The sequence below is a fragment of the Salminus brasiliensis genome, chromosome 8 (genome assembly GCF_030463535.1).
Source record: "Salminus brasiliensis chromosome 8, fSalBra1.hap2, whole genome shotgun sequence".
Classification (NCBI taxonomy): domain Eukaryota; kingdom Metazoa; phylum Chordata; class Actinopteri; order Characiformes; family Bryconidae; genus Salminus; species Salminus brasiliensis.
Genome location: NC_132885.1, coordinates 6,641,173 through 6,668,656, shown reverse-complemented (window position 1 = coordinate 6,668,656; position 27,484 = coordinate 6,641,173).

The window sequence follows — 27,484 nt, the reverse complement described above, 5'->3', positions numbered from 1 at the left end:
TCTTAGAAAAGAAGGCACACAAAGTACTGAGTATTTAGATATTGTTGCTGTGGGAACAAAAGCTTATACTGCCAAAAAGGGAATTCTCAAGAGAAGCAAAAAAAAAAAAAAAAAAAAAATTAATTATAATAATTTTATAATATTAATTAATTAATTATAATAATTTAATTATATATGTATATATATATATATATATATATATATATATATATATATATATATATATATATATATAATAGTTAATAAATAGTTAATGCAGCAGCACTTAATTTCAAGTAATTGTAGATTACTTTATTAGTCCAGTTATAGTGAAATATTAACACAATTTAAATGACAGCTGCAGTTATCTTTTGCAGAAAGTAAAATGGAGAATCTCGTCCAGATCTCATCCAGAAGGGTGACATGGGTGCCAACATGTCAGTTTAAAAATGTTTTAAATTCCAACCAAACAAGTGCAAAGGACCACTGGACCTTAACAACAACTGTGCTGTGTCTAAATTGTGCAGTAATAACATTTTCCATATCTAGTCAGATATTTATTAAGTCAAATCAGTATGCTGCTACTGGAACACAATAAATAATAATAATAATAAAAAAATACAGTGTCTGAAGTTCACAAAGAAGATCTGTCTTCTTTTATTCAACATACACACATTATATGGACAAACATTTTCAGACATCTGCTCATTCACTGTTCATTTCAAAATTCAGGGGGATTAAAAATTTCAAGGGGATTAAAATTTGAGTTAATTCTGCTTTTCATGGAATAACTGTTTCTACTGTCCAGGAAAGATTATGGAGCATTTGTGAGGATTTGATTGCATTCCGCAACAACAGTGTTACTACATGCAATCTGTGAAGTAAGGATGTTGGATGAGCACCATACCATCTTATCCCAACTCATCCCAAAAGTATTGGATGGAGCTTTCCAGAGAACACAGTTCCACTGCTCCACAGCTCAATGCAATATGTTCAACTTAAAGTAGCTAAATTCACTCATTAGAAGGGGTGTCTACAAACATTTGGCCATATATTGTATCAATAACGTTACTGGCCAACAACACATTCTGATGTTATATAGAGCTTTACGCGTAGACACTCACTGACCACTGACTTCATGTTTATGTGGGTGTATTCTAATGTGATATAGAGCTTTACAGATAGACCCTCTTACTGACCACTGACTTCATGTTTATTTGGGTGTATTCTAATGTTACATAGAGCTTTACGGGTAGACACTCTCACTGATCACTGACCACATGTTTATGTGGGTGTATTCTAATGTGATATAGAGCTTTACGGGTAGACACTCTCACTGATCACTGACCACATGTTTATGTGGGTGTATTCTAATGTGATATAGAGCTTTACGGGTAGACACTCACTGACCACTGACCATGTTTATGTGGGTGTATTCTAATGTGATATAGAGCTTTACAGATAGACACTCTCACTGACCACATGTTTATTTGAGTGTATTCTAATGTTATATAGAGCTTTACGGGTAGATACTATAACTGACCACTGGCTTCATGTTTATTTGGGTGTATTCTAATGTTATGTAGAGCTTTACAAATAGACCCTCTTACTGACCACTCAGTTCATGTTTATTTGGGTGTATTCTAATGTTATATAAAGCTTCACGGGTAGACACTCACTGACCACTGACCACATGTTTATGTGGGTGTATTCTAATGTTATATAGAGCTTCACGGGTAGAAACTCACTGACCACTGACTTCATGTTTATGTGGGTGTATTCTAATGTTATATAGAGCTTCACGGGCAGACACTCACTGACCACTGACTTCATGTTTATGTGGGTGTATTCTAATGTGATATAGAGCTTTACAGGTAGACACTCTCACTGACCACGTGTTTATTTGGGTGTATTCTAATGTTATATAGAGCTTTACGGGTAGACACTCTAGTAGTACACAAAAAAGCAAAACTGTCAATGTACCTGGTTTTAAAGTGGTAAGTGTTTCCAAATGAATACGTTGTATCATGTAAACACTCTGCTGAGACACATACTGCAGGAAGGCAGCACTTCTGAATTAGATTCAAGCAAGAAATCTAGAACCTGTGCTCCATTTAAAAGCTTCTAAACTGCATGTAATTCATTTAGATGCTCTTCCAGGCCTTCATATCCTTTTGTAGCTCTTATAAAGGGCTAAGCTTCTGAAGCCTGCTTGTGTCAGGCAAAGCTCATAAATATGTCATCTGCATGCCTGTCTGAAGATGTTTTCTAGCCCACTCCGTAGCCCAACCTACTGTCCAACTACATTAGCAATTTGTAGTCTTTTTTTTTTTTATCTGGTGTTGAAACCTCTCATGGTGCAGCGTTTCTCCTTCCCCTTCCTCTTTCATCTGCTAAAAGTGCATCTAGCGGGCCCTGTAATACAGCCCCAGGCATTAAAGCAGGGCACTCGATGTGGATGCACACACAAGCTAAAAATAAATACTTTTAAGAAGACCTTTTGGCCTTCACGTTGTTTGGGCAGAGGAAAGAAGCTAGTTCTATAATTAGCCAGCAGGATACAATGCAAGATATGCAACAGTTTATTAGGGATACCTGAGCACAAGTCCCATATACAATACTCTTCAGCTGGCAGAATGATTAAAGATGTATTGAACCTTTTCTTGCTGTTTTCCTGGGGCAATAGAAGCTGGGGCATTGGTGGATTAGATGGAAAAAGTACTTCGATTATGAGCAGGTTTGTTGGAACAGAATGCTTATTGATTTAGATAGGAAGTTCCAGAGTAGAAGATCTTTGCTGATCTTAAGGGTATATCTCGCCTATGATCACTTGCCAGCTGGGTTTGAGTTTTCAGGCGTTTACAGTGCACTGTGAAAAATTAAAGTCAGGCCAACTGATGCAGCAATTGACTTTAGAGCATTTTTTGAGTGAACTCAATTTACTTTAGTCTAAGGTTCTCCTAACTCACATTTTTTACTTCTGCATGATCAACAGTACATGTTTAGTTGAGCCTCAAAAACCTTCATGCGTCCAGAAGGGGTGTCCACAAACATTTGTCTGTAGCTGAAACTAATTAAATACTATATAAGATGTTCAGTCTGTGGCTCCTCCCCCATCTGTTTACTGTTTATTCCTATCTGCATGCTAGAGCATGGGAAGAGGCCTTTCTTTTCTCAGACTCCTAGCAAGCACTTACCATTACTCCACTTTAGAGCTGTGAATTTACTTTGTCACTGTCCAATAAAATACATGAATCTCCAAAAGGGTGACTTTACAGAAGGCAAAAATGTGCTCTGAATGGAAGTCAGTGTAGAATAAGAGTTTATTCCCAGTAATTTAAAACATTTCAATTGGTCTATTTATCCAGAATAATTTACACAGTATGCAGAGTAGCTACAGGGTTCAAACAATGGAGAAAACTAAACATAGACAAAAATGGAGATACATCTATGTGTGCAAGAAGGAAAAAAAAGGTTAATTTACTCAGAGCTGTAGTTTTATGTAATGTAATTTCACAGCTCTAAACCGGCCCTATGGTCTAACTGTTGCTCATCAAGTGTGAGGAGGGTATAGGTTCAAATCCCAGCAAGGGCTCAGAACTCCACAGTCAGAAGCCTCCCAGTCTGGGGATGTCATGATTGGGGAGTTCTAACCTGCAGATGGGAATAAACAGTAAAGAGATTGAGGGGGCGGAGTCACAGACTGATCATCTTATATAGTATTCAATCAGTTTCAGCTGCAGCTCATTTACTAATGATTTTGAGGCTCAATTTAATCTGTATTGTTGATCAAACAGATATGCATAATAAAAAATGTGAATTAGGAGAAGTGAACAGGAAACGTTGCCTTCCTGTGCAAACCAGGATACAGGATTTTTATTGCACAGAAATCAAAAATGCAACATTTGGAAGATTGGAATTATGCAATTATCTTGCATACAGTGGACCCCTAAGTGGAAATCTGATATGGCATGTCACGATCAGAATTTTAGCCACAAATTATTTTCCTGAAATGAAGTTCAGTAAACTAATAACTCCATAAGTATGCAGCGCAGGCTCTCTGTACTTCTTAATGAGAAAATGTGCGCCCACACCGAAGCCACTGAGTTGTGTAATTAACTGAACAATTTCATGCAAAATGGTCACCTCCGATAAAATTAGAATATATTCCTGTTGAGAGGTGAAGGAAAATGCAATAAATCTGTCTCGAAGATAGGTATAAGTAGTTTGTTTTTCTTTCTCTTTTTTTTTTTGGTGTGAGAAATAACATACATTATGCATCAGTGAGCTCCGAAACACTTAAATCAGAATATGTTTGCAGCTCTTCCAAGGCTGATTAAATTTTGCTTTATTTCTTTTCATTTTTCCACACGCTGCTCGAAATCTCCCCTACTGTGCTGGATGAAATTTTAACAGTGACTGAAAAGTTTCTGACCTTTCTGCCACACATATCTGTGATTGACTGCCTAAAACACGAAATGTCAAATTAGACATTCATGGAATTGTTAGGACTTTGGTGGAAGGGCTCAGTGCAGTTTACATACAGGATGTCTCTCACTGCCAGTGTATGGAGTCGGTAGTTTAATAAGCTGTTCTCCGTTTTTAATGAAAGGCAGTTTTAAGGCAACACTAAATTTAAGCTTTTACTAATTTTACAAATTAAATGAAGCAAAAACATTTGATATATAATTTATAATATATAATATCAATGTTTAATATTTTCTATATGATAAAAACCTTGTAACATATGCATGTAAGTATGATGGAAAGGGCTCATAAAAGATCAAATCTGCTTCATAATTAAATATGTAGTAGTAAGTAATAGTAAGTAAGACATTTTATCCCCCTGTAAATGAGCCGATTTGTATCTCCCTACAGGCCAGAAAATGATATCATGCAGTGGACAGTATTCAGCTGAGGGTGATGTGTGTTAAGACCATTTCATGGATTTTAAATGTGCAGTTTTAAAAAAAAAATAATTGTCAATATTTCTCTTGAATAAATAATTTAATATTCTGTCTAACACAAAGGTTAAATAAGAAAAGAAAATGGTATGTTAACCTACATAATCCAGTTCATTAGCTATATATATATATATATATATATATATATATATATATATATATATATATATATATATATATATATATTAGATATACACAACTGGGAAATAGAAATGGTTAGGAGTTTTATTTTCAGTTGTCCAGGTTTTAGCTCTGAGATCTGGAAAGCTCTTTTTCATACTCAGAGGACATTCTACATGCACTTAGAAAATTTCTCCTTTAGTATCTTGGTTCTTTTAAATGATTTTTCCTCCTACGTCTTAGAGACGTTCTCCATCAGAGTATTGGTTAATTTCAGTGTTTTGTCCCAATGCTTTAGGAAAGCTTCTCCTTTAGACTAGTGGTTCTTCTAAAGGGTTCTTTCTCTTATGCTCTTGAGGAATCTGTCCTTGAGTATTGGCCCCTCCCAGTGTTTCTTTATTAAGCTTTTCTTTTTGAGACTTGGTTCATCTCAGCGATCTCTGCCTGTATACAGAGATAGGAAACTATATTACTGTTAATCAAACATACATTTACTTTATTTTTATTGCTTCACATTATTTTGATCTTACTGCTTATGTGGTCTCCAGTGGGTAATCAGAAGTGTGTGCATAGAGAAGTTAAGCGCTTGAGAATAAACTGCATTTGGATCCTTAAGCCTCCAAAGCAAACTACATCTGATGTCTATAATGAGACACACATGTTCTTATGGTGGCTACTACTGATGTCTGTCAATCATGATAATCCCACAGAAGTGGGATTCAAATAATCATGGTAGAAAAAGTAGAACTAAAGGTAACCAATCCATTGAAAAGGTAAACTGGTTGCATTGCACTCAGTTACAGTCATTTTATGTGGAGAGGTCGGGGTCAAAGCAATCAGATAAGAACAAAGCACCCTGGTGGGGCAAGAAAATGAGATGGAAATGAAAAGCGAATGAGGAATTCACAGCATGTCTGACTCCAGAAAAAAAAAAAAAAAAAAAAAAGCTGTGAGGATTTAATGAAAACCTTTGAAAGATTTTAGTTATCTTTGGGTTCATCTAGCTTAATCATTTTATCTGTCACAATTATATATTTCAAACGTGAATGTTAGAGAGTATCCGAGGTGAACTAGGCTGGAACATGTTGCTCCACTAGGACTTTTTTTTTTTTTTTTCTTCATGCTGACTAGTAACCATTAAGTTTGAGCCAACAGTGTATCGAGGCAGCTCATCCAAACCCTGGGGGACCTGACTGTATCTCGCTAGGACGCCTGATTTCATTTGTCTTTGGGTTTTGTGTGTGGGGAAAGTGTCCCTCTTGCATTTTTTTCCCCATCCTTCTTTTTCCTTCCCTGCCTCACTCCATCACACTTATCTTTAAAATAATATTTATTCACTGTGTTTCATTCAGCCTTGACCCTTCAAGCATGCCTGCTTCATTCTCATTCTGCACACAGGGCCAGGCAAGAGGCCTGTCTGCTCTTCAAGGCCAACGACCATATAGGAGCACAGAGCACTCATCCTCCTGTAACCTTTTTTCCCCTCTAGTGAACGACTTGTTGTGTAGAGCTCAGGTAGCATAAATAGATTGTATAGCAATGCTAAAGCTTATAATGCTCTCAAAGTGTATAGTATCTTTTTTCTCCATTAAGTGGAGCGTTGGCAGGTTTGTCAAGACCAAACACTTGTTACTTCATTGATTTTTTTTTTTTCTCACAGTAAATTAGTATCTGCTTCACAGTGATCCGTCTGTCTTTAGCCAAACATAAAACAACAAGAAGGCCAAGGCTACGGATTCACAATTTACACCATTGTATATAATCTACCACACTCAAACCTTCAAAAAGGTCACGTAAGAGGAGGAAGTGATGAGGGATTCGGGGCACTTGATGTGAGGAAGGTTAGGCTGTCCACCATGTTGCTACTATTGTATCTTCATATGGTGTGCCAGCTATTAAAAGTGTTGAACCATTAACTTTATTATTACAATGGTAATCTAATATGAATTCTAATAGTACACTCATAAGCCCAGTTCAAACAGAAATACATGGTTTACATGGGGAGGAGGAGTAATGTGATTAATGTTTTTTTTTTTTTTTTATCAGTTTTTCAGTGATTTTAGTCCCGTCTGAATGTGCCCTGTCAGTCATTTTTTAAGGACTGCATGCTCCTGCATCAGTAAAGAGTTATAGGGCGTCAGTCCATCACATGGTACCACACAAATCTTAGCACAGCCAATTCATCTACCATATGTTTTTAGGGAGCCAATTGAAAACCAGAGTACCGCTATAAAAGACGTTTAATCAACAGTAACAGTTACCCACTTGAAGGGAAGTCTGATTTCAGAACATCATCAGTTCTTCTGCTATCAATTGAGTAAATGCTAATAGCTTTTCTACTATTGAGCCAAATGTCTGAACTATTCCAAAAAACAGTGTTTGCACACTGTACCAACCAACCGAACCAAGGTTAGATTTGATCCAGACTGAATTTGGTCATTTTAGTCCTTTGGTCCAGACTGTGGTCTACAGAACCTTTCTGCATCTGCTATTTCGGTCTAGACCAAAGAATGTAGGTGTAAAAGCACCCTTAAATATAAAGGTACTTCAAATGGTTCTTGTCACGTCATAAAAGAACTACTTTTTGTTGAATAAAGAAACATGTTTGTAATAGAGAGGTGTGAAGAACCTTTAAAATGGTGAAGAGCCCTTTAAAAGGTTATTCACACTCTACACAGCTCTAAACATGGCTCATTATAGAAGTACGGGTGATTATTTTATAGAATCGATCAAAGAACCATTTAAAGCATCTTTATTTTTAAGAGTGTTATTACAAGAAACAAAATATACTGTCATGCTTTTTGCTACTAGATTCCATTGTTTTGGGTCAAATTCTTGGTTTTATGGACAGTTGAATCTGTTTTGTAGAGGTGTTTGTATGGGCTATCTACCGCCATTAGGGTTCTGAGGGGGTTAACCCTAGGGCTGTTTTGTGGGTTATCCTTACCACTTGGCCTCAGCTGCTATATTTAAATGAAAGCTTCTCTGTAGACCTCAACTTTGAGGCATACTGGCTTCTTCTGTCCAACCCCTAGGCTGAACCCCAGGACGTCTACTGCTTGGATTTGCAGTGAACGACTTTCAGAAAGCCTAGAGTGGTGTTTTTCTTACAAAAGTTGGTTTCAGCCATTGGACATCAAGATGTGACTGGTTGAATATGGTTCGGCCCTCATATGCCCTGACCTAACCTAACCTAACCCAAACCCTAAGCCTAGAAGCTCCATAATGAAGAAGAGCATAATGCTGTGGTGCCGATGTTTTTTCGATTCTTATTCGAGAACATAGTTGGCTAGGTTGTATGTATTTGGCAAAACAGTGCCACCAGTGGATGGGATATGCATGAAATACCTGTTATTGACCTTTAGACATTTAGATAATATATATGATACAATATATAATATAATCTTAGATGTTCATGTTTATCAAGTTGGATTTTTTTTCCATTTTTATAGGGGGGGGGGGGGTTATACCACTGGACTGAACCTACAGAAACATCCTTCATCTTCATGAATCCTAGCTAGCATTACATTACACATTAGTATTATGTTAATATCAGTCATCCTGGTTGCTATCTCTTTTGGAGTCACATCATTCCAACATGGACATGAATAAATTGCACATTCCTTATCAAGCAGTTCCTTACCTAACCAGTGTTAGCTGTGCCAGTGTTAGCTAATCTATTTATTTCAAAACCACAAGTGAATTAAACACAATTGTTTCAAAAAAAAGGTTTTCATTTTGCCAATGATATCAAATTATGTTTTATTAATATTCTTGTGTTGAAAGCTTAAATTAAATATAGAGAGAGGGAAACACTCTCAGATTCCTATTAGAGACATTGGTGAAAGCAGAGACAGAGAAGGACAGCGAGAGCGGAGGTGTACACGGAGGACAGCAGTATCGTGGTTCTGTGTTATGCTAATCACTGTCTCTATATTTCACTCTGTTAATTGCTGTTCAATAAGTAACTGTTTAAAGATGTTATGGGGATGCAACTGAATAAAAACACATTTGTAATGAACAAATGACACTTTCTAAACACATACAAATACAGACACAAATAGGAGACACAGTTTCCGTTCAGTTTCTGATTCTGTTTTAAATTCACTCCATGGCAAACATGACTTCCAGATTCTCCATGAACTCCTTGTTAAACTCCTTGCTTCTAATTTGAGCACGTTCAATAAGCTGCACATGCTGATGGGGGGATTTCCACAACCGCAACAATTTCCAACAACTCACAGCTAAGCTTGTTACATTGGTGTAATTACATAATGGAGTTCCACAACTTGCATTTCTGCAGTTGTAGAAATTTTGTCTAAAAGCATATGCAAATTCCACAACATGTTGCATTTGTGTAATTGCATATCGGAATTCCGTAACTCAACTTGTTACACTGGTGTAATTACATATTGAAGTTCCACAGCTGGTTGCATTAGTGAAATTACATATCAGAATTCCAAAACTTGTTGCATTTGTCTAATTGCATATTGGAATTCTACAGCTTAGCTTGTTACATTGCATTGCATTAAAGTGCAATTCCATATCAGAATTACTGTTGAAACTTGCTGCAGTTCAAATGAATCAATTGGAATGGTAGATATTAGAATCCCAAGGTTTTGTTGGACGGAGTCCATGTCCTATCAGGACAGTACTGATTATTCAACTACAATCTGTTCCATCAGTGTCATTTGTTTTCATATTAAAATGATCTGTATATCCAAAAATCCAATCATTCACTATCTACAGAACACCCATTTCAGACAAAGTCTTTTTTTTTTAACACACACAGCTTGTAAAATCTTGTGCCACACCATGTTCTGGACATGTCACTGATGTACATTGATGTCTTTTAAAATATAAACAACCACAAAGGTGTCAGCCTTGTAGAGCCTGATAATTTTAATCATGAATAAAAAAGGTGGAAATAAACAAACATACCAAGACAGAAACCTATCACAAGCTATAACACATATCATTGCTGGTATTATAGTCATAGATTACATTTTTGGGAAGGTTCAATTGTTAGTAAAATGCCAGCTGTGTGTTAATTGATATATGGGTCCTTTATAGCTTGAAGAATTTGAATGTTTTTGTATCTCCTGTGAACTGTGCACGACTCCTGACTTCTCTTCGCCTGCTTAGTTTCAAGATCTGACCGTGATGATTGGATTGCGCTGCCCACTCTTTTGTGGGAAGAAGCCTGTACAGTCCAGTACAAGTCTCCAAGACCACTCAGAGACCATTTCACCTTGACTTTAATTCTCCGAGCACAGCTAAGTCAGACTAAACCGACTTTGGCTTTATGCCTGCTCTTTTGTACCCTGGAGTCTCCAGCTCTGGCCGCTGCATCTATCAGCTGGCTCTCTGTATCTTTCCTCCCTCTCTCTTCTCGGCAAGTTCCGCCCCACGCACCGATCACTTTCTCAATTCTCTCCGTGCTCGAGCACTGTTTTATCTCCCCAAACAGCTGTCAGTATCAGGGCAGGGTCTCTTCCTCTCTCCAGCATACCTCCTCCCGCTTTCCTAGACAAACAGATGGAGCGGCACTCACCTCCGTATGCGAGACGTCAGAGGGCGAGGCCTGCTGACAGACAGCAGCTGGATAGCAGAGGTGCATCCTAAACGTTCTCTCCACCCCCCGTCAGAGTGGCAGACAGCTGGAGACCCAGGGGTCCGGGTGGTGCAGTGAAATGCTTATGGAATTTAACACCTCGGGTAAAGCCTTGTGATTCTAATTGATCTCAGGATAAAGTTGCTACTGTCTTGCTGAGTGTATCACTTAGGAAGGGTTTGAGGTTTCACTCTCTACAGTTCTGTTATAATAAAAGCTGTAGTCTGTTTTTGTATTTGGGCAAATATCTCTATTGAGAATTATTTCATTTTGACGGACAGTTTATTTTAACTGGCATAATTTTTCTAGCCTTTACGGTACAGGTTCAGCAACCCAAGAAAATCGCAGACCAGTCACATGCACTGTAAATATGGCATGCGATGCTACTCAGCCAATCAAATCTGTACAATATTAATAGAAAAAAGTGATTTAGAGGAAAGTAAATTCACATGGCGGCTCTAAAAAGAAAGAAGTGGAGTGAAAGCTATAATCAAGAATTGACTCGCATTTGTACTCCTCGCATTTGCCCATTCCCATGGGCAGTTCTAAACCATGTCTCATATATTCCAAGACAGTGGTGATTATTAACCCTTCATCCCCTTAACCCTTAATGCAGAAATGCTTATTACATACTAAGGTGTGTTACTCAGTAAATTTAGGTAATTCCATATCTGGTGGGCTATTCCTTGGTGATAGGACTTTTGGCCCGCCAGCAGTTAATAGCCAGTTTGAGGGGTTAAAAGCAGCGACTATGACACTTTTTTTATAAATAATAAGAATAATAAATTAAAATGTTAATAAAATGAAAAACAACATTTGTTGTTTAACAGCATTTGTTGTTTACAACTTCACTGACTGATTCAGTAGTTGAATACATAAAATGTTGATGTAACGCTTAGGCTACTTCAATACACAGGATATATCACTGAATCAGAATGCAGGTTAGATATTATGATATCCAGAGAAACATTTCTCTTTCTGGACCTAAACACCCCAGCTTTTGAGCCTTCAGGTTCACTGTACTAACTATATTACTGTCTTAATCTCCATCAGTTTTATAGTCCCCAACATAGAACCTTGTGGGACTCTAAAAGAGATGCTAAACCAAATGGTTACTAATGAATGTATAAAAGTTTCTGCCTTAGGATTAATAACTAAATAACAAGCCTAGGTGTAAGGGGTTAACTCATGAAGGGCTTGACAATTAGCTGATGACTTGAGTCAGATGTTACAATGGTTAGCTCAGCCAATCAGATCTTTTTGGAAAGTTGATTGATCGGAAGTTGTCATTTACTGAATCCGTTGAATGGTGTATTTAAGCCTCTGATTAGCATTGATAAGACAAAAGAACTTTGTGTAGAAATGATGATTTTTAATCTGTATAATGATCTAGCGGACAGACAATACAGTTGTAGTGTAGATCTGGGATTTTACAGGAAAAAGAAGCTGAGGTGAAAAATACTCAAAATGCAGTTTTACAAGTCTATTTACCACCCTGTTATTTTGCCTCTGAATGAAACATCCTTATTTTCCTTTTTGATGCTGATTTTATTGCCACATAGCCTAGCCTAGCCAAGCCAAGCATAGCATTACATTTGAATCTTTTTGCTCCCCTCAATTTCTGCCCAGACACTCAGAATAACATAATCTCTGTTAGGCTTTTTCTAGTGGGATGGGTGCATGTAAATGTTGATGATGTTAATTTAACGAGTCAAAACTGTGATGAAACAGATTTTGAAATTGACCTATTTTACAGCTGTTTTGGTTCTGCTATATTTCCTTTCACTAAGGTGACAACAGTGTCTGTGGTTCATTGTATGTACTGAATGTAAAATTCAAAAACCTGTTGTGAATGTGTCATCAGTGAGATGGTCATCCTTGTGCAGTTAATACGAAATTCAGCTGATGTCTGCAGACGTGTGTGTATCATGTATTTTACACTGGCTTTGATCATGGCTCAGGAAACACGTTTTAGAGCTGGATCTATCCATTTTTATAAGGAATGGTTTACTAGATCAACTGCCATATTGTGAGTACACACATGCCACTTAAGCTCCTTGACAAATGAACCACTTTAAAAGACACATTACGTGCTTGACGTGACCGAGTTCCAATCTAACAAATGTGGAGCAGAAGTTGATTAATTCCTTTTGGAGTCAGTCTTCACCCCAGGCCAGCCTCGCTGTTACATTCATTTTATTAAGTCGGCGTGAATAGGCATGACCAAATGCAATAGAGGAACCCAGGAAAAAGTCTATTAATGCAGAAGCCAGTGGCCGGGCCCATTATGCACATGTTTGAAGCTGAATTGAAGACACATCACTTCAGAGAGAGAGAGAGAGGAGAGAGAGAAAAAGACAGAATGAGCGCTGGTTAATTGCTTTAGATCTTTTCTATTGAATTAAGAATACCTCAAAGAATGTATCAAATTAGAAGATAGGAATATAAATAAGCATTTGATCACCTACATCATTCACCAGTATATTCCTTTCAGAGATCAATCTGTCATCTTAAATAGTCAGTTAGAGTGAAATATTGCTATTCCAGACTCAATTGGCATTGGATTCTTGGCATTGGGCCATTTGTACCAGTAATACACTCATTAAAGGTGGGCTGATACGTTGTTTTTTTTGTTTTTTTTCTTCACAGCTTTGGGTTTATTGCATTTATGACTAGTTGAGTAGTGTCCCAGTGGTCTTATGATGCCACGTCTGCCGAGATTCTGGCTGTCAATTTAATGGACGTGTGATGGGTCACACTGCGACCCAGAGCTGATCCCTTTCATTTGTATTAGAAGACATAAAAGTCAGCGAGGTGAAGCCCCTCATGCAAATCCCTCTAATTAATGCATTTCCTGCCTGTTTTACGCACTCGGGGCATGAACACGTTAGTGGAATTATGAACATTTGGAGACAGATCATATTACAGAGCATTGGCTGTTATTGGAATCAGAATCAAGACAAAAATCAAAGAATGGAGGTAATTTTAAGGGCTAGAATAAAATAAAGCTTTGGGAAAGTCATGTTTTTATCCACTGCTCAGCTTTGAATTAATGACCTCAGTGACACTTAAAAACATTTATTATTTGGATATTAATGTCATGTACATGCAGTACACATTGGGCTGTATTGCAGAAATGGGCATTTGTGTTTATGAAAGATTTGCATTTGATGGAAAAAAAAAATATTGTTGTCTATATGTATTTTTAGCTTATTAAAAGTGCGTCAAACGTTTTTTGAGCGATGCCACAGAAAAATCACTTAGAAGCAATTCATATACACTATATGGTCAAAAAAATTGGGACACTTTCGCATTACATTTACTGGGGCTTTTATGGCATTCTAATGTAAACAAATAGGCATTAATATAGAGCTGGTCCCCCTTTGCAGCTCTAACAGCAGCAGCAGGTCTGGAGCTCTGCAGTTATTGAGTCAGCAGAGCGTTGGAGACTTTTCTGAACTCTGCTCTGAGCTCAGTACTCGGCCCTGACCCTGCTCTGTAACTTTACGTGGTCTGACAGACACTCGGTGGCTGAGCTGCTCTCTGTGAGCTGTTCCTCCTAAACTCTTCCACTGTTCAATAATAACACCACTCACAGCTGATGGAGGAAGATCTAGGAGGGAGGAAATTTCACCAGCTGACTTGTTGTTGTTGTTGCAGCGGTGTCTCCTATTACATACAGAACCATGCTGGAGTTCAGTGAGCTCTTCAGAACCTCCCATTCTTTCACTGGAAGTGGAAGAAAGGCAGACTGCAGGACTAGGTGCTTGATTTTATACACCTGTGGCAATGGCACTGAATCAAACATCTGAATTTAATGATTAAGAGGTCTGTCCCAATACTTTTGTCCAAATGGTGCAGTGTCATTTATATGTGAAGAACCTTTCTTCTGATATAAGCTTGATATAAAGGTTCTTCACACTCAGCATCTCTTTTACGAAAATTGTCATTATGGAACCAAAAGCGTTTCTTTTCTCAGTGGTTGTTATTTTTTAGGAATATTGGGTAAAACTTTTTTTTGTTTTGCTTAGTGTAACATAAGATAAGTGTATATCCATGTCTGTTAGTGGGAATCAACTGATCACATTCTGATTTCCAGTGGATGGGGCCAATTTCTGTGAGGAATGCATCACTCTAGACCGTTTGGAAGTCAACAGTGGCTGTGGTCTGACCAGGATTTAGTCAGTTGTTGCTGCAGAAGCTCTGTCTCGGGACTCTTTACTGTAAAACTGTGACATAAAAGGTGTAACATATGTTAATATCTGGTACAGCAGCAGCTCAGATATGAAATTCATGTTTTTTCATGCGCACCAGCCATAGATATGGTACCAAGATAGTTGCAGAAAAAAAAGATAAATGTGCTTCATGAAAAGTTGGTTCAAAAGGCCGGAAACTACAGGAAGGTCCTTCAGGTCTTTCAGTCCTTACCTTCACCTCTGAACTGATAGGATTTATAATGCACTCTGCTCTAACAGAGCACAGCAATCCACCCTTTGGCTGCTTGAACCATTTTGGTCTGCTTGGCTGCGGGTAACATGTTCAGTTCCGAGTAGATTTGGGGATTTTTAAGGACTTTTCAGGCCTTTTTAGAATATGTAATGTTTGAATATGTAGAATAGAATATGTAGAATATGTAAAGTAAAAGGTTCAATGGGTTCATTAATTTCAGTCATTTTCAGATGTTCCACACTGTAGGTCACTCTAGTCAATCTTAAGAATCCACACAGTGTGAGAATCCACACACTAGTATGTTTGGCCATTGATGGTAGCTGGCTTTCTTTTTCATGTCTTGAGTAATGAATCATGAGGCAAAAATGTTGCTGATGACATTTCTGATGTCTTATATATGAACATGTCCCAATCTAGAGTTGCAAGGACATTTCTGCTATGGACAGATCTGACTCATCAGTCAACTCTGTTATTGTTAAACTGTCTAAACCATTTAAATTATTAACAGAGTTGATGGTAACTGAGTTCACTTTTTCCATGTGCCTTAACTATGTGTGCTAATCTCAAACTGGATAACACAGCATGTCTAAACATACACTTTCAACAAATAATTAAGTTACTATTCAATATATATGCAATAATAATAATAATAATAATAATAATAATAATAATAATAACAACAAGAGAATATGATATACCTTATGACATACATACCCACATGTTTCCCACCAGAAACATATATATATATATATATATATATATATTTCTGTGATTCTGTGATTCTGTGTTTTAACTTCCTGAATGTATGAATCAGGCCATAAATAACGAAAGGTTTATCTGGGAGTTGAAATGTAACCCCAATTCTAACCATAAATGTGAAGAAACTCAATGATAATTTAAAGATTCTTCAAAGTTGCCAACTGCCATACGGCAGTTAATGAATCAGCATCTGGAAATGGAAATGGAACTCCTGTACCACTGATGGGTTATTTGCAAACAGCACACCTCTCCAGATGTCCTCAACTGTCTGAGTTTTATATGAGGGATGATACGATGTGTCTATTCAGCCATCGATTCATCCATCTGATCCATTTCTTCCTGGTCAGGGTCACAGTGGGTCCAGAGCCACGGAATAATTGTGAGCAAAGCAGGAATATCACCTGGACAGGGTGCCAGTCCATCACAGGGTACAACACAGCCCCATTCAAATTGACCTATAAAAGTAAAAGTGTTGAGAAAACCAGAGAACATTGAAACAAGAAGAACACCTCAAACTGGAGAGCAGAGCGAGAGAGCTCAGAGAAGCCACAGAATCATTGGGTGCAAGGCAGGAATATCACTTGGACAGGGTGCCAGTCTGTTGCAGGATACCACAGACCCCCATTTACTTACACTTAAGACTTATTTAGCATAGCACATTGTTTGTGACCTACGTGTGTGTGTAAGTTTTGAGGAAACTGGAGAACACTGCACATCTTACCAATCAGCAACACCATGAGAAGGACCAAGCCCTTCCTTTCTGACTTACTAATGTGGTATATTTATTAGCTATGCAGATGTTCATAGGCCTGAAGGAATGGTATGGGAGTTGAGGAATAATATAGTGAGGCCCATGTGGTAGACTTGGAAAAGGAGAGCGGGATCCATTCCCAGGCCTAATTTGATAAATTGTACATGAACTGAACAAACATAGGATGTTGTTTAGATTGGACATACTTTCTGTATGTACGTGACAGGGATGTGTAGACCACATACACAATGGTGGGGGCTGATCTATCTATCTATCTATCTATCTATCTATCTATCTATCTATCTAAATGCTAGCTGTTTACAGACAGATTAGCTCTGGATCAATAATGAGCCACTTGAATCACTATTAATTACATATCCATGTCATTTACATGCTATACTGACAGAGTGTTAAGGTTGGTATGTTTGCAGGTAACGCAGTGCATGTCTGAATAATTAGGACCTGTGTTTAATGAGGGAAAAAGAACTGCAGTAATGCAATCAGGATTCTGCAACGCTTGAAACAATATATGGTGATGAGTGATTGAAGCACTTCCGGTGGAGGTTGGGGGGAGAAATCCCCTTCTTCATGATCACATTAAGCACTTTCTTCATATCTGATCTCCATCCTCTATCTTTTCTCTCGTAAACGTTTTAATCTTCATGTAGACAAAGCCATAATCAGCTGTCATCTGCTGTATCATTAAGCAGACATAGCCAGCCAAAATCCTTTACACATTTGTTCACCCAGTCCATTTTGTGTAGTGGAGGAAGCAGTCTCTCGCAGTCAACAGAGAAAGTAAACAATCAAGCACTTTCATTATCTTCAGAAAAATAAGCCATTTCGTGGAGGCCTGGCAGAGCATCATTTTGCGGGGGATGAATAAGCAGACTGGTGTGGGAGACAGATGACTTTTAAGGGATCATAAAGAAAACCCAGAGGGATGGAGCGGGATTGGGTTATTCAAAAGTGTTTTAATTTATTGGGTAATTCTGAATGATGGGTTTCCCTTATCAGCGCTGACGCTTTAGCCTCAATGAGATTCTTTTGACATTTCATCCACCCCCAAGGAACGGAGGCTTTAAAAAATTGCAGCAGTCGAACCCTGCCTTTGAATGTCATTTTAAAATATCACCCGCAATTTTAGAAATGAAGAAAAATAAAAGGCTGCCAGTATGAATTTTCATTAATATCTGCCATTTGGGTGTTGATAGAGGCTTTGAAGGAAATTCCATGTTAATGTAACATCTCAGTCACAGTGATAGTGTAAGAAATTATGGGCTGTATTGGGTCAATAAAGCTCATATGTAAAATACTTTTAACAAAGCCAAAAGACACAGCAAAGTGCAGCACAGAGAAGTAGCAAGTTGCATGGATGCCGCAAAACTCTGGAGGTTGTGGGTTCAATCCTCACTCTGGTATATATGTGTGGGTTTCCTCAGGGTTCTCTGATTTTCTTTTTACACCTTCACAGGTCCTTGCCATCGCAACAGCTTTCAAAGCATGGACTCCACAAAACCTCTGAAGATCATGTGATATCTGGCACCAAGACTTTAGCCCTGTAAGTTGTGAGGTGGGGCACAAAAAAGACCTGCCTTATGTTTTAGAGATGCTCTGAATCTCTGGTTCATCTAGCCATTACAATTTGGCTCTTGTCCAAGTAGAATTTTTCCTGCGTTTAACACACTTCAAGAACTGACTGTTCACTTGCTGCCTAATTTATCCATACCTTGACAGATGGAGTCGCTATAGATGAAAATAAGCAGTGTTTATGACTGTCAGTGGTACTAATGTTAAGGCTGATCAGTATATATGGTAGGTGAACTGGCTAGGCTAATTCTAAGCGTGAGTAAATGGATGTGCATGGTACCCTGTGATTGATGGCATCCTGTCCAGGACGTTTTCCTGCCTTGTGCCCAGTGATTCCAAATAGGCTCTGGACACACATCAACAATCATGACCAGAAAGAAGCAGAGAAGAAGATGGATGGACATTTAAAACCTAAGTACTTTAACACTTTAACCCCTTAAACAGCCCATGGCCAGCTGATGCGTCAAATTATAAACGTCTATTAAAGATTAGCCCCACCAGTTTGCACGTAAGTCCCTGTAGTTACGGAGTAATTTGCACTAGTGTGTAATAAGCCTGTCTGGGTGAATGGGTTAAAACAGAGATCACATTTGTCCTACCATGAATTCACCAATTACACCAGTATCACTTCCACACCAAAATTACCACATACCACAATACCCCACAACATTTATTAAACAGTTACAGAGACTGAGTCAGTCCATAAAAGTATATTTTGAGCTTGGATTCAAAATTTGTCAGTAGTTGATAGTTGTTTAGGAGCTCATTCTCATGTTGGATAAATGAAAGAAATTGTTGAGGAAAAAGTATTCAAAGAAAAATATCCATATAAACAAAATCTGAAATCTAATGTTCTGTTCTGCCAAAGAAAAAAAACATGAACATCTTTCCTGACTTCCATTTTTGTCTAAACAGCAACCATTACAAGGGGCAGTGGACAGCTCTGTGACCTTGTGCATATTGGGAATGTCACATTCTTGAATCCTGTAATAAGATGTCTGACCACGATTACTACGCCTCACAGTTATTAAAATATGAAGAGAGTAGTCACGATTTGTTGAACTCAAATGATGACACAAGCTTTTAGACTTTGGTGTTCTTGTCTCTGCAGGAGTGGAAATTGCTGTTTGCTCTGGTAACGTTAATATTTGACAACACTCTGAGAGTCAAATAGACACTGTCTGTTCTCTACTGGGGAAGACAAATGGGAACAATGTGGGGAAAATGAGGACATTTTATTCAGGAGAATTGCTTGTGAAGAGAAATGTAGAAAATTCCATGAACAACTTTTTATATACATCCAACACGCTGGTATCAGTCAACAGAAAGATAAACTAGTCATTATACACTCTCTGGGAACTTTTTATTCTGCAGGCACACTGGGATTTCATCACAATAGAATTTCGGCTGATATCTAAGTAATTATATGTCCATGCCATAAAACAGTGTTTTAGGGTCTCAGTAGAATGGCGAAACCTAGGCCCCCAATTCTCCTGCAAGGCTTTATCTGATTAAGGACAAAGGGTCATAAATCACAGAGATCTCCGATTCTAGAGTGCTCATAACTTGAGCATAATGTCTATGGAGAGTGGAATGGAATGGGATGGAAATTTTACTGGGCATTAATAACATAATATGCAAGTGGATAAATGAGAAATGTCTCACGTTTCTTCCTTGTAACTCCACCTTGTTTTTGCACAGATAAAGACTATGGACCATTTGTTGATGCAAATCTTCACCACCTGTCTAAGGGCAGTGAGGGCAGTGGTTGTGGGGCAACAGATAACACCACATGGAAGACTGGGGTTCGATTCCCGGTCTGGGTGGCTATGATGCGCTAAACCAATAAGAGTCCTTGGGCAAGACTCCTAACACTATGTTGGCCCTCCTCTGTAATACCAGTAACCTTGTAAGTCACTCTGGATAAGAGCATCAGCTAAATGCATGAACTGCACAAGACCTCTGAAAGTGACCTGTGGTGTTTGGCACCAAGACGTTAGCAGCAGATTCTTTAAATCCTGTAAGTTGTGAGGGGGGACTTTCTTGGATTGCATAAGTGCCCCTGATCCTGTTGTCACCAGTGGTACATATCTGACCACAGAGCTGTTTTTACCAAGACATATTTGAATGGTAGACCCATGTGTGTCAATGTGTAAAAATCTATGGAACTAACAAAAGTGTTTTTGTGATGAAAATAGACCACAAAAAAAACTGGTCAACAGCAGTCATATGGTAAAAAACTGACCAATTGTGGATGTGGTAGAAAGCGGCTAATTGTTAATGTTGCAACATGGAACATGGAATTCATAAAGTGGAAAGTGAGTGGAAGTACAAGGGGAGTTAAAATTTTGTGACTTGTGCAATTTACTGTACATACACTGTCCTAAAGTATCTAGACAATGCATTTGGCTGATGCTCTTAACCAGAGCAGCTTACATTTAAATCCCATTACATATGTAGTGAGGTCCTGCTCAAAAACACTTACTGGTGTAGTGTAGTGTGCTTGTCTTGCATAGGAATGTCATGGGGAATACAGTGGTTTTACCCACTATGCTACACTGAGCGCTCACTTCACTAAATATTGAATTCAGCTCTTTATGTACCACTGAATGCAGGAATGATTATTACACACTAAAGTGTATTACTCAGTAACTACAGGGACTGTACAAACTGGTGGGACTATTCTAATGGTTTTGGTAATAGAAGCGACAGGCCAGGCAAGAGTTTAAGGTTCCCTCATTGCTGAAACAGGTTCAATTGGGCACCCAAAGCTTGGATAATCTCCGTAGAAAAGCACTGACCAATTGTATGCAACACTCTGCTGTGATCCGGAGTGGGAATTATCTATTACCACAGTTCACAGTATGTGGTTGCAACTTTACAACTTCCTCCACTGAGGGTCTTGGGTCATTGTTTGATAGAGTAATGCTCTCCTGAGCAACAGGCAAAGTAACAATATGCACTGCAAGTGTACATCCGTATCTTCTCATATCTGCGATTGAGAGCAGGTTCCTCTGAGGATCTCTCGGCACATTTGTCTTCCCTGTGCTTAGCGCATGGCCGGTCGAGAGCCCTAGAGGAGATATATCTCACTTGTTCTGCAAAGCAATGTCAGAGAGGATCAGGACAGCTGGGGAGACGCTCAGGGTGAGAAACGTCAGCCTAGAAAATGGAGAGCTGTAAGGCCTAATGAGCGGGAACTAAGCTTTAAGCAAATGCTCCAATCAGCCCTCTGCTAGTTGTTTACTCTCCTTGATCTGTAGTGACAAGCTAAAGCAAAGTTTAACGAGCAGCTCCACACACAAACAAATCTGTTCTCACAATTCCTGCTGTGTCATTAGCGCACTCCTTCAAGCTGTGGAAATTATATCTAGCAGGCTTGCTATAAAACTGAGTGGCATAATAAGCACATATACCTCTAATCAACTATAACAGATATGGATCTATTTTTGCCTCGTCATATTCCAGTCGGTGTCTTTTGCAGACATCAGAAATAAGACCATTTGCATTTCCGTTATCCGTTTTCATCTTAAATTAGTTGCTGGATCACCAGACAATATTACAGATGACTCAGGAAACAGTGACAGAAGGCAAAATAAATGGCCCCTGTAATTACGTGTGGGGGATCCTCCATGCGTGGCCGTAATTGCACAATTAATCCAAGATCTCATTCATCTGGCATGCAGACGTGCAGTTTGTTTTCCACTGTCACCATTTCACTGCTTTAATAAAACATGATGCATTTTTTTCCTTTTATATAAAGAACAACATTTGTTTTTATCTGTGTTGCTGTTCTGTCAATGATAAAACTTTCCTGCTAGAGGCTAATGCTCAGGAAAGCATAGTTCAGCAAAAGTTTTTGACTTTATGTTGTTGACAGCGAGTTAAAGCCTGAAGTTATTTGTAGTTTTTTTGCAGTTAGGTTGTGAAAATGATGAAGCCCTAGTTCTGGCACTGTTGAGAATTTTTTTGAGTATTTAGCAGCACGCTGGAAATGAGGATCGAGGGTGATCTACTGTAGCTGGAAGGCATTTATGGTAAAAAATAAAATAAATAATCATAATAATAATAATAATAATAATAATAATAATATGAAGAAAGCAATGATATCCTGGCAAGGAAAATCATCTTACAACCAGGCGATTTATCTGATATTCTGCATCTTCATGTTGTTGTAAGAATACTTTTATAAGACTATTCTCAGATTTAGGTTTTTCTTACTTATTCTCATTAAAAAAGTGCCATTGAATGTAAAGCTGCATTTACCTTAGCATAGCCGAATAATGAAAGTTCAGCATAGCTGAATAATGAAGTTCTGTGAACCTCAAAAACTGATGTTGATGCTGATGATGGCAGTGGTGGCTGAGTGGTTAGAGCGCTGGGATATTGATAACAGGGTTGTGGGTTCGATTCCTGGGCTCGGCAAGATGTTAGCCACTGTTGGGCCTTTGAGCAAGGCCCTTTACCCTCTCTGCTCCCCGGTTGCTGGAGTTGGCTGCCCACCGCTCTGGGTGTGGGTACTCACTGCCCCTAGTTCACTAGTGTGTGTGTTCATTACCACAGATGGGATAAATACGGATGACATATTTTACTGTATATAGTACAGTAACAAATACGTGCACCTTCACCATTACCCTTTTACCAAAAGAGAATCCAGCAAGAGAGCTAAATTCGGGTAAGCAAGCAAGCAGGTATCCATGCTAGGCTAAATCTCTGGCCTATTTGCAGTAACCATAAACCAGTCCATAGATTTTTGTTTACAAACCCTGTTTTGTTTACAAATGCTGTTTACAAACCACATCTAAGCATTTTTCACCCCCAACCAATTCACATACTTACTATTTTTACATCAAACAACAACTTAAATACTCAATAAATGCATTTCCTGACACATTTAGGTTATTTTACATGGCGAAATTGTTTTATTCTATTGATAGATAATTTAACTGGTTTCTTATTTTACTTTTTTTTTTGTATTTACTGAATGACTTCAGCAAGGGTAATGATCAAAAAAATATAAGCTTAATATTTTAGTTTGTAAATTTTTTTTTTGTCTTTTTGCTTCATGGCTCACCCCAAACATTGCACTGACAAAAGGTCTAGACATCCCTGCTGTGGAAAAAATACCAAGCAGACATTTCAGAAATAAGTTGTTTTGCAATGTTCTTATAAACTGACAGTGAAAAATATTAGATATTGCAGCTAAATATTTTTTTTCTAGTGTGAGCAGAGACTGTATGGGAGTTCGGATGGTCAGCATATTAAGAGTTAGGGTCTTTGGGCTATGTTAGACATGTTTTGTTCATTTATTCAGGTCCTGCAGTGCCATGGTTTGCGTCATGTTCATGACTCATGTCTCTGTTTTATTTATTTATTTTTTTCTCCTGTCCTGGTGTCTACCTCTGCAGGTTTACGTAACAGGTATGCAAGTTTTCCAGCGAAGAGACTGCAAAGGAATAAAGGTAGCCCTTGAAAATAATTGAATATTGTATAAGGTGTAATGTATAATGGCATGACCTACTGTATAAACCACAGAAACCATTACTGGATAATAAGCCTTTAGAATAATAGCTGAATAATAGGCCTGCAGCTCAAGGAGTGACATTTTCTCATAATTTTTTGGTTAAATGTACAACTTGTTTACGTAATGCACTGCAGATTTAAGCCTAAAAGTGTTATTTGATGGTATATACAATATTTCTTACATGTAGCTGTTCTGTTTTATTCTCACTTCTATTTATTCATTGGATTCGCACAGAGATCAGGCTGTATGAGGGAAAATGTATTAAATGTAAGTAATAATAATTAATGTGATAGACAGCTGCATTGCCCTCATTGCTATGAATTATTTTTCCTGCAGCTCATTACATAAAATAAAAAGAGGAATAGAGTAAATGTTCCATCTATACCATGTTCTCATCTTCAAAACACTGTACGTTCCTTAATGAATAGTGAGTGTATAATGTAGCATAATGAACTAAAAACACACTCAGTGATGTCGTGTGTATACTATATATATATATATATATATATATATATACTGTATATGAGTACATTCAAATACTCCTTTGTTTTTTTCCACAGGGCTCATACAATTCTAAGCAAAAGGCATTCAAAATATATTGATGCTGCATAAGACTTTGCTTTTCAAGAGCATTCTAGACTGCATGATATTTCTCATACTGTGTCATAGAATGTTTATTGCCTGATATTAGTTTGCCCATGATCATATCATGACGTCTGTGCACATCATCTGAAAGATTACAAGTTCAGGCCAGAAACTTGATGTACAGGATAAAAACAGGCAACACTTCAATATCGCTTTACCAGTGTATTCAGAGAATGTGCTAGAAAAATCATTTGATTTTTTGAAATTTGACAAAATGTTCAAATCATAGATGATAAATGTAAGTCCAAGATCAATTCAAATGAAACATTTCTAGATTACTGGTCTCTTTATTTATTCATTGATTTGGTTAATTTCAGTGATAGACAGCTGCTTTATCCTCATTCGTATATCATTTCCCCCCATGTAGCTTATTAAAACAAGCAGAAGAATAGAGTTAAAAGGTGTAAACTTATGTTGTCATACTGGAGACTATTCTCTGTCGTCTGTCTCATTTATGCTATGTTTGTGCATTACAGCCTCTCTGGCTAATCAATAATTAATATTGATTAATTAATTGATGTTAACACCATTTAATAGAAGTATGAATAAAGTATGTCAAGAACCTTCATTTCTACACCATCCCAAAGCGTTTTTATTATTTTATTACATTTATACCATCATTGTCATGGAAGAACATAATTTCTCCAATATGGCAACTTCACAGGAAAAGGAATGGAAGTCAATGTTAAAAGATTTTGTCATTTTGAAACATTTCTATTGGTCCATTCATCATGAAATTTGTGTAAAAGTGACAATATCATCCTCATATAACAATTAATGTAAATTAATTATAAAGGATTCTTCCTAGAACCATTGCATTGGTTCTTTAAACTTAAATGTTAGGATTTGAGCCACTTTGACAAGAGCCAAACTGTGATGGCTCGATGACTGGTTCACAACACCTCCAAAACATCAGACAGGTCTTGGTGGGGTTTTCTGGTATGCAGTGGTCAGTACCTACCAAAAGTGGTCCATGAAAGTACAACCGGTGAACCTGCGACAGGGTCATGGGTGCCCAAGGCTCATTGATGCGAAGCCCCACCTCACAACTTACAGGATTTAAAGGATCTGCTGCTAACATATTTGTGCCAGATACCACTCTATCCCTGTTTGTTTCCTTGGCTTTTGCTTTGTCACAAGTTTTAGTGTCAAACTTAAGCTCATTTTCTGGGAACACTGGTGCAAGAAAACCTGTTGGTCTATGTTCCAATATCTAGCAGAGACTGGAGATGATGAGCTGCTCTCTAGTACCAACAACATCAACATGTTTTTTTCTGTTTCACTAGGGTTTTCTCTTGTGGGCTGAGTGTATATATATATATATATATATATATATATATATATATATATATATATATATATATATATATATATATATATATTTGAGGTGGTAAATACAATGAGACAAGACTGTTACATCACAGTTTTGGGGTTTTGGAATTGCATTGTCTTACAGCCCTGTTTTGGTTTTCTTTTGAAGAAGGACACAGCAGTGTTTAAGGTTCACAGTTTGTCTCTGCCATGAACTGAACTCGTATTATTCAACTATGTCAAGATAAACACCGTTTGGCATTATAGGGCCCTTTTAAACAGAACCATGCACTGAAAAGTGGTTCTTCTACGGGATCGTGTGAAGAACGCTTTTGGCACTTTTATTTTTTTGTCATGCAACTGATCAGCTTCCACTTCAGTGGACCGTGCAGACTCAAGGTGACTGCAGTCAATGCTAACTTTGTTTCAGTGATGTCTTTTATGAAGTCATACTCTATGAAAAGGTCAAAAAGTCAGTGCAAAGGATCATCATAAGCATCAGCTGGAAGTAGCTGCGATACTAAGCGCTGCTTTCTTTCGCTCAGTGTGCTGAGGGCTAGGATCGAAATTACTCCCAGAGAAAGCTGTTAGGTGGGTCTCTGCTCTTCAGCAGCTGTGGAGATGGATGTCTGGGGGGCAGCGAGAGATTTTGACCTTGTTTCTGCCTTAAGTTCAGTAAGACTCAAACCTCCTGCCGGCTTTGTTATGTTTGACACACGGTGCGAGGCAGAGGACATGACCCAGTCAAGTAATATCTCCTCAACAAGATCCGCTTTCATTTCAGAGGAGCTGGATTACAATGAGGCCAGCGCTTCATTGTAGTAGATATTTTCCACTTCCCACACATCCTAAACGGATGTAAATTCTACATCCTTGATCATGCCCTCTGCTTTTTCATTGCCTCCACTAGACAGCTCTTAAAAAAAATCTATTGCTTCTCAGCTTTACAGTTCATTTTTCAAACCGTGAAAGGTAGGACACATGGTATTCATATATACTGTAGCATGCATCCTCAGCACTCGTTTTACAGCTGTGTAAAAGCTGCAATGATCACCTCTTTAACCCCTTACAGAACCTATGGACCACCAGCGGGCTGAAAGTGGTATTACAAACATCTATTACCAAAGAACAGCCCCACCAGTTTCTTCAGAAGTCCCGGTAGTACACCTTAGTGTGTAATAAGCATTGCTCCGTCAAGGGGTTAAGCACTTTTGGAGCCTTTTGCACTTCAATTCAAGCTCGCTGATGAGTGCGTTATGGGAAATCTGGTTCACTCAAACATGCTGACCTAGCATTCTAGCAAACCCATTAGCTTTCCATACGTTTCCTCACATCTCTTGCAAATGGAAATTATGGTGATGGCTGGGGAACAGATTTGAACGCTGTGAATGTATGTTCTAATTCCATTTACTGTAGGGAAAGATTTTTACAGTCACCAAAGGATCTGCTTCTATCAGCCTGAAATCGAGTCGGACAAAATAAGCTGTTCAAAATTGCCCTTTTTTTATTTATGGCTCTGGAGTTCCAAGCAAAGGTGCTGGGCATTAAACTGGCGAGGGTTATCAAAATGTCTTGAAGGTGCCATTCTCGACATAAGAAACGACCGCAGCTGTAAGTAATGTGCTGGAGTTTTTCCCTTCACAGATGAACCGTCAAGGGCAAGGTAAATAATCTCTCTCCCATGAAAAGGGGTCACTCATGCCATTGATTCACCTCACATCAGATACCGTGACAACTTCCTCTGTGGGTCATTCCTCAGAATTGACTCGAATCAGAAA